This window comes from Myxocyprinus asiaticus, chromosome 25 (assembly GCF_019703515.2).
Source record: "Myxocyprinus asiaticus isolate MX2 ecotype Aquarium Trade chromosome 25, UBuf_Myxa_2, whole genome shotgun sequence".
NCBI lineage: Eukaryota > Metazoa > Chordata > Actinopteri > Cypriniformes > Catostomidae > Myxocyprinus > Myxocyprinus asiaticus.
This window is the reverse complement of record NC_059368.1, coordinates 29,435,035-29,444,639: the sequence shown is the minus strand read 5'-3', so window position 1 is coordinate 29,444,639 and position 9,605 is coordinate 29,435,035.

Below are 9,605 nucleotides of genomic sequence, written 5' to 3'. Positions count from 1 at the left end.
TATATATATATATATTTTTTTTTTTATTTTTTATTTATTTTTTTTTTTTTGCATTGTGATATTATTTTGAGGACATTAAAGCACATTTACATCCCAATTGTCATGATGATTCTTTTTTTTTAATTTTTTTACTGTATTACAGTAAAAGGATTCTGTTGAATAATGATTCTTTTAATTGAAATGATCAAAAATGAAAGGCAGTAGCAAAAGAGCTCTTTGTTTATGCATAAATACTTACCAATTTAAATAATATATCTTTTTCATGTTGTATTAATGAAAATATCATAATGGCCATCTTTTGCAGTAATGCAGTAATGATAATTGGGGGATAAAATGTGCATAACTGTCATGAACATGTCACAATGGAAAAAAAATTTTTTAATGGCCCTATTTCTTTCTTTCTTTCTTTCTTTCTTTCTTTCTTATTTTGGAGTAAATTTGGAATATGACATTATTTTCTTGGATTTGAATACATTTTAAACAATAAATACACGGTAAACTCCCTCAGACTGGTGTAAATTGTTCCAAGAGGGCACAGTTAATCTCAAAATAGTCTATTATCGGCTGATCAATCCACCTGGTTGACATACCAGTCTGTCAATAGAAAATATACCTCAGTTATCTGTGCCAAGCCTGGATGCACCACAATATAGTACAAAGGTATCAAAGACCTATGAATGTAGTAGGGAAATGGTTCCATTCTAAACATCCCAAGGCACTTTTTAAAATGGTCTAGACCACATTTCAGCACTGAATATTAGGGCAACTCTCTAGGCACACTGCATAATAATGTGGAAAATGCTCTTTGGGTGGTCAAGCGTTAGAAGTCTCATGACACCTGCTGCACCAAGATCAGTCCATTCAACCATAGAGAAAATCTCCATTGTCAGTTCTTAACATTTCCATCCATATATCCATCCATCCATCCCTCTCTGTCTCTCTTTTTTCTGCCTGTCTCTCCTTCTCTCTGGGTGGTAAGAGATGATTAGAGTGTGGGTTGGATGTTGGATTGTGCTGCTTCAGCGCTGAACACCCCTCCTGCCTCTGCTCTGTAATAACACAAAGTCTGAACAGGCTGTAAAGCTCCGTGGCTCCAGCTTTGGGAAAATAAAGGCCTACAGGCCTGCCGGCAGACCCCAGTGTTGAGACTGGCCCACTGAAAACAAGCACTAACAGCCACTTCTGCTACTAAGATTAGTTTTCTTATGACTCGGCATATTTCTCCCTCAGTCTCCCGCTCTTATTGACTGTTTCTTTCTCTTGCTCTCTTTCATATCCCAAGAATTCCTCACATTTAGGGATTCGGCATGTGAGTGCCCTCCTCCGGTCTCCAGGAGCATTCTGGGGATGGAATGCATAGAGCTTTGCCGAGAGTTTCGGCATGGAGGGCCAGAGCGCTCTTGTTCAGCAAGGACTCGAACGGCACCCGGTTTCATGATGTGACTGTAAAATCTGATTAAACAGCACTAGCATTCTGGTGCCATCTACTATGATAACAATCACAGGGTGAAGACTATAGATATTTACCTAGATCTTATTAGCAATTCCAGAAGTCCAGTTCCTCATAAGTGCAATCTTACATAGCCAATAAACTCCCAGCGTCAGCTTTCATGTCTCAAAACCATTTGATTGTTTAGAAGTGTGTTTGCTGGCCTGCACGGCGGGTATGTGAGAGGGTTTTGCGAGGGTTTATTTCGGTGAATATTATTGCAGCTGGCTGAATGTTTATTGAAAATGTTGCGCTCCAAAGGAGAAAAGCCAAACTGCGGGCCTACATTTTAAAGGCCTTTTACTCTTAATTTCCTCTATAATCTATCTGAATCTCACACTTTTTATTTGAGTGTCAGCACGTCTCCAACGCTTACTCTATCGTTCACATTCCTCTCTCTCGTTCTCTGGCTGATGTCAAGGTTGGATGGTAAATCATTAATTGTCATTCCTGCTCTGTGTCAGATATGACAGCAGTCAATGTGACACTCATTTAATAAAGAATTTCATCGGCCGTTTCTGGAGTGGGACAGAGGGAATGAGAGAGAAGGGGGTGGGGGAATAGATTTATTTGTTGCATTCCTCCAAGGGACATTTTATAGAAAACAGCACATCTCTATAATGGCACTGCCACTCCATGCACCCAAATATGCATTAATGCACTAATTTATTGCTGACATGGAGACTTTCTGTCACATTAAACATATTAGCTCGCGTGTTTTTGTGTCAGGCTGTGTCTTGCAAGCATATGTACACCACTCGCACGCTCTGAGTGAAGTTACCGCTCAATGCGAGGCCTCAGTGCCCATTTGGAGGCTGAAAAATGTAAACATTATCAGATAAATGGCCTCATTGAATCATAACTCTCGCAAGACACCATTTTTCACATCGGACTCAAAAGAACTCATTGCCTGTGAAGACCAACATCATCTTTCAAGGCATGTTTCCCAAACCAGCTCCAGATTTCGATAGCAACCGTAGCTCAACCAGGAAGGAAACTAAATGTGCATAGCGCTCACAGGCCAGAGCTGAAAATGTCTTGAATGTTTGTGTGCTCTGTTCTTCTGTTGTGCCCAACTCTCTCTCTTTCTCTCTCTTTCTTTAGGGGCGAATAATTACAGTCACAGCATGTGACTTAACAGCGCAGAGATCAAATTCCACCGTGTTGTAATCACTCGCTGTTTGGCTATTGCTGCCGCAAAAAAGAGAGGAGCTAATGGGAGGGGGTAGCAGAAAAGATTAGCTTTTGCTAGGTTACAGAGCGAGATCAGAATGGAAATGGAGGCAGCTCAGACCAATTTAGAGAAAGCAGGCATGACAAACAGGTAGTTTGGTTTGTCACTGTGAGAAATACCCAAAAAGCAAAGCAGTCTGAACATAATCATTTTGTGTTTTCTTGCGATAAGCTCTCTGAGCTTCGGTCTATTTTTGGAAAAGCTTTTCTGTGAGAGCAATTCTGAAGATGGAAATAGTGAGCGCACAGTAGAGCGTATAAAGCTGAAGGAATGTGTGAGATCCGAGCATGACTTCGCACTGCATGGTTGGAGTATGAGCCAAAACAGATGGAACAGACCCAATAAAGGTTTAGTTCAACACTGTCCCTATTCACCACATGCTCAGCACTCACACACACTCACCTTCACAAGTTTACTATGTGTCACTCCTGAAATGCTTCTTCTCAGAACCTCTCAGAGATTACATTGACACAGTTTCAGTTGTGTTTGGAACTGACAATCATATTTACTAACAGGTGTTACTATCGAATTGTCCTGTTCATACATCAGCAACAGTGTTCATGCAACAGTTCCTACAGGAATGGTTCGAATACTGTCTGTATGAATAAATAACTGCAGTCAAGCATCTTTTCTATTCTCATTATAGCTGTGAATAAAGGCCCATGTACACTTCCTATGAAATCGAAAAACGAAAATCTGTTCAAAAAGAAGGTGTTTTTGAGTTCGTTTTGGTGGTTCGTAACAGCTTGCCAGGGAGAAATTTCAGGAAAACTTCTTAATGGTAGCTAAACACCTTCTTGCTGCCATTGGTCCACGTCATCAGTAGGTGTGACCTGGAGCTCCATCTACTTTGAGGCTGACAGCTAATTGCCGCTCAATCAGATAAGATCAGTCAACATGAACAGATCGGCGTGTATTTATTAGCGAGCTGGCGCAGACTTACCTACTGTACATCTGTACAATCATTCGCATAGAAAATTCTTCTGAGAACATGTCATGCAATTTTTTTGTTTAATTAGTCAACAAAAAGAATCAAACCTACACAGTGCCCATTCACTCGTGCCATCTGATGAGATATGCCTATCATCATCGTCATTCTTTTGTCTTCATTCTATCCATTGACACTCTTTTATACACTCATCTTTGCAATCATAAATTATAGACAGAATGTAATCGGCACATATTATGGCCAGCGTGTAGTGCATTAGTGCCATGAATGCACAAGGTAAACATTACAAATTACACATTATCTACTGCATATACATTACTTTAAATCATCTTTGAATAGATAATGCAGCTTCCTTTACCGATCTCATGTGAATTCTACTCATAGAATGAGGCATGAAGTCATTGATAACATGTTTTAATGTCATATTAATTGATGTTTTACTTGTAGTTTTGAGCGTCCTTATGATTTAATGTACCTGTCATAGAAACACCTCCCCCAGCAGCGTGGCCGGTGTCTGAATGTTCACAAACAGTATGTTGCTGCACAGCTGTTTCAAACTTTTTTTTTTTTTTTTGGCTCTGAACGAAAAATGAAGAAGCGCTTCACTGTGAGTGTGCTTGGCATTTACGGATGGAACAATAGTGACACTAGCTGTTTTTCCATCCACATATTTGTATGCAAATTTTGGAATATTATATAAAAAATATGGAATCTGCTGCTTAACGCTTCATAGATGAAGTTTGTCAGAGCATTTTGTCTGCATGCTCTAAACCACAAGTAATTTATTACATTTAAAAAAAGAGCCACAGTGGTTACAACTTCCATTTACTGTACATATCTATTTTGCACCAATTTCCCAAGAAGCGACAGTTTTGTTCTTTAAAAACACTCTCGTTCATAACCAACTATATGAACATAAGTCCCTTTCAAGGCAAGTCAGTCCACTTGGCCACCATTTTGGGAAAGCTCATGGGGAGCTATTTTCAACAAGCGACATAAAAGTACAGTGCCTATCTACTTGAATGGGGAAAGATCTAAATCTCCAAAATGGATGGTCAAGATTATGATGAAAGAACATATTTCAAATCAGCAGTTAAATATGACAACATTATCTTAAAATGTGCTTCCTTTGCTCAGATCACGCTAACAAAAAATGCTATTTTTATGTCTGGTCCAGCTAATGCACATGCAAGTTCTGGAGTTATCTGACTGGCAATGTCTGTATCTAAAAGGTGATTGGTTATTTTACCTGTAAAGCTGGACTTCCATTTTTACATCTGCCATATTGGGCATTCCAATTTCTTCCATTCATTTTAATACAAGCACTCCGTCTCGGGCTAAATAGTCTCTGTCATAATTGTATTTATCACTCTAAACTAGCCCCTAGTTTTCCCCACTGAGGTGGCTGGTGTAGAGAGTATCTGTAAATGTGTGTTTGTGATGTGTGTAAGTATTGTTTTGGCAGTGTTGTTATGCTGGAACAGTGTATATAACACTCCCAGGCTCATTTGGAGGAAGCGAAGTCTTGAGCTCCTTAACTCACTCTTCGTGATGACAGAAGAGAAACTGACAGTTTCTATCACTTATGGGCTGACTAACAGCCAGCCATGACAGGAATGTGAAGGGAGGTAGGGGAGGGATTGGATTGGGGTTGTAGATTAGCTATGGGACACTGAAGTCAGCAAATGCACTTGAGAATAAGCATCCCAAAGCAGTCTCCAGAATGTCGTTGAGTTCAAGGAGCTAGGGTGGTGGGTGAAAAAGCCACCTCAGCAAGATCCGCAAATTCTTCTCCTGTATTTGACTTGAAGGAGGGTAGAACTTAGCTGTGGGAGCAACTTAATGGAATACACAACAGGAATAATGTACAGTTGGTCTATGTAACTGTAATGTCAATGATTCCTTTGGTGAGCCAGTTGATGTCAGCTTGTGGACCTCCAGCAGTTTAACTACCTTCAGTTTGTAGTGAACTACAGCCTAGCCAAGAATATTTCAGGTTCAATACAAGTTAAGCTCAGTCAACAGCATTTGTGGCAAAATGTTGATGACTACACAAATTAATTTTGACTCTCCCCTTGTTACATTTAGGCACTTGCAATGGAAGTAATAGGGCCAGTCCATAAATGCTAAAATACACACAGTTTCAAAATTATAGCCATTTCACATTATATGTGTTAACATGATTTAAGTGTGATAAAACTTGCTAACTTATACTAACTTACTAGCTTACTAACCTTATATGTGTAAAGTTATTTCCAATATGGCTTTTGTTTTCATGATATATGATCATGAACAATGGATGCAACTTTACCATGAAGGACAGGAGTTAAAATAACTTTTTGTGGAAATCAACATTATGCCATAAATGCTGTTAATTGAGCTTAGCTTGATTTTAAAGTTGAATATTCCTAGAGTACAACAGTGATAGCACACTTTTCCAGTGCTCTTGGTTCTAGAAGTATTTATCCCATTCATTACATAGGGATTTTAAAAATTTGTTCAATAAAGGGTTCTGAGCCACAATTCCAAACCAACCAACTCTCAGATTAATCACAACATTATAAACTTTGACTTGAAGCAAAAATGTATTTGAAAATCGGTGAAGAAAAAGGTGTGGGAATGAACTACAATTCCATGAAGCTTTCCAAATGCTATAACTGAATATAACTAAGTTGATTTATAGTCATTGATCATAAATATAAAGTATAAAACAATAGATTATTAGGCCCTCATTATTCATGTATAATGTAGTTCTTCACTGGGAATTTGCAACACAATTTTAATTTTATATACATTTTTTTAATCTGACTGGCTTTTGCAACATATTTACATCGTAATCGCTAAAATCATTTTCTCTATGTCTATGAAGGAAATAAATGGCAATTTTTACTCCCAGAACCCAACAGTTGCACTCTTGTTATGTCAGTGTAGTACATATGGGAGCACTTGAGATGCTTCTTGAGTTTTCTTCTAGAGGTCCAACATATCATTCTTCATGAGTTATTCCTGAATCTTAGTGTTTTACCCAAAAGCCTTGATGCTCTTTCTCGCAGCAGCTCTATAAATAGAAATCAGGTCATTCCACTCTTGAACTCTTCAGATTTTGTTTGCTTTTATTTTATTTTTCCTTCTTACCACTCCATAAAACATATTTTTTCCGTGTCACCATCCGAGCCTGGTATTTTTATTGCTGTTTTCTTGGACAGAGAATGCTTGTGCTTCACTTTGGAGGGTTTTCACCCTTTCCCAGGGTTTCCCATTTATGGTTAAAGTCACACCATGTGTGTGTATCACCTCTCTCTACTGTAAAACCTAAAATCTGAGTTTACTTAATGAGAATTTGGGCTTTTGAGTTCTCTAGTACAATAAGTGGTTCTTGCTGTAACTCGTGAAAAATATCAAATGTACACTATCAAACTTTGGTCTTTATTTTTGCTTGGCAGATGATTCAACAGGCAAAAAACATCCCTTAGACTTACAATGAAAGAGAGACCCACGCTATATGCCTCATACCTGAAATTGTGCAACTTGTTGAGGAAAGGTGTGCTATTACTAGTGATATGAGTGACATTTCATCTGACATAGACAGTAAAACGGGAAAATATCCCATAGACTTACTTTGAAGGAGGGACCTGAAACTTGGGGGTGGGCTCTTTGAACTCTTTTGAGTTTATGAAAATATAATTTGTTACTAGTTTACAATGTCACCCATTTGATGGAGGTTGGGATGTGACTTTATAAGGACTTTAAAACTTGGACATCTGCACAACATAAACTTTTGCCTACTTGTTCTCACAGAGCGGGTGCTTTTCAGGAACACACTGGAAAAATGCCTGTCAATAAATCTATGGCATGAGTTCATCCACGAGGGATGCTGTGGGTTAGTGTGGGGAGAGTGTTTCTTGGGAAACATCTGGAGCTGAATTCCATGAAACACTCAAATGAGGTTTCGACGATTTCACAGTCAGCGGGGAGCACATCCCTCAACCTTTTAACTTGGAGAGAGAAAGAGAGGGAGGCAGATGGGGGACAGAAAGATACCGATGGAGGCAAAAAGAAAGACAATGCAATGAAGAATGTATAAAGTGAAGAGGATATGAGCTGGGGGTGGGGTAGGGAGGGTCTCTAGTAGAAGTTGAGAGACATAAAAAGAATAAGGATCAAGTTTGTGAACGCAAATGCTTTCTACAATGTGTGAAATTGAACTAACATATGCAAGGTTGATCATTTGTTGCCGCGTTCTGAAATGAGTCAGATTCCAATTAATAATAATAAATTAATTTTTAATATTAATAAAAAATTTAGCGGGTATTAGTGTAAACTGTCTTCTACTATCGTTTTTTTTCTTTCAATTCGACTTTATTGCCCCTTTGTGTACTGAAGTTTGTTACCATCACAGTAAACCAAGTATGCATGTACTGTATGTACAATGGGAGTGCATTATTGGCAGTTGCATACTTGCATAGACCCATTGCATCTAAGACCTCAGTTGACCACTAAGTAAATGTCCTAGCCAGGACGATGCGATCCCAGCAACAACCAATTTGTACATTAGCCAATATTTCATGTTTACTGGACAGTAAAGTGGAGTGGTATTGTAGACAAATTAGATTTCACTGTGGGCGCGGCTTCCCAGTGTGACATTGCAGAAATAGAAAGCAATAAATTGACAAAATGTTTTGTCACTCATTGCTTGATGTGGTTGTGTTGGTTAGGACAAAAACTCATGAAAGATAAATCACTTGTTTTATTGTATCATGCTACCTGGATAGAACATTGTGTAACAGGATGTTTAGCCTGCACCCAGCTAAGAGACTCTGCTTGGTCAAACGTGTTCAGCAGATCCCTGGACTGGAGCTCTTTAAACACCATGACCAGATCGTGCAAAGGGTCACGCTCTGCCCAGACAAAATGACCCCCATTGGAATCGCACACACATACATAAACAAACACACATAAATTCATGCATACCAACGTACATACAGACACATATGCACACACACATTCATAGATGTAATCTGCTGTACATACACATTTGGTTAACAGCAAACACTGTAAACATGAGACTGATTTAGTTGAGGATGGATGAGGTTGAGGCATATAGGCTCATATATGTGACATTTTGTGTGATTTTATTAAAGAAGGTTAGCAGAACACTGCATAATAATAATAATAATAATAATAATAATAATAATAATAATTTGTTAATCAGTTTTTTATTTTGTTTTACAGTGCAGTGCCCCCTCAGCCAGACCACTGTGCCCCCTCTGTCAAAATGTTGTATTTGAACCAATTTTAATAATGTAGTTATTATCTTTTAAATTACTTTGACTTTTTTGATAGCCTGAATATTTGTCACGATTACCCTGGTGACCACTAGGGGTCGCCATATATGTTTATTGTTTCCCTGCCTGTCTTGTGTGTTGATTAAGGCTTTTGTAGTCATTGTCTTTTCTTTCATTGATTCTTGTGATTATTAGTCCCATGTGTTCCTTATTTCCTTGTTTGCCCCTTGTGTATTTTATCCCTTGGTTTTCCTGTGTTATTTGTCAGTTGTTTACCATTCATGGATGTAACGGTTTGTTCTGTTTTAATGTTTTAGTTTCCTGTGTTTATTTTCCTGCATTTTTATTAAATAAGCCTGCGTTTAGATCCTCTTTCTCTTGACTCTTTCCTGCAAATGTTACAGAACAACTGACCAATGCCATGGATCTAGCAGCTTTAGAACTCTTATTTCTTCGACAGGGAACTAATTCCATTGAGGAGTATGTGGAGTCGTTATGTGTGCTTACCAACATGCTAAATTGGGGAGACACTGTGTTTAAGGACATCTTCTGTTTTGGCATCAACAAGCCCATCATGTCTGGGTTGCCAGGAAGCAGTTTTAACTGTACTTGGGAACAGTATTTAGATTATACTTTACTGCTAAATTC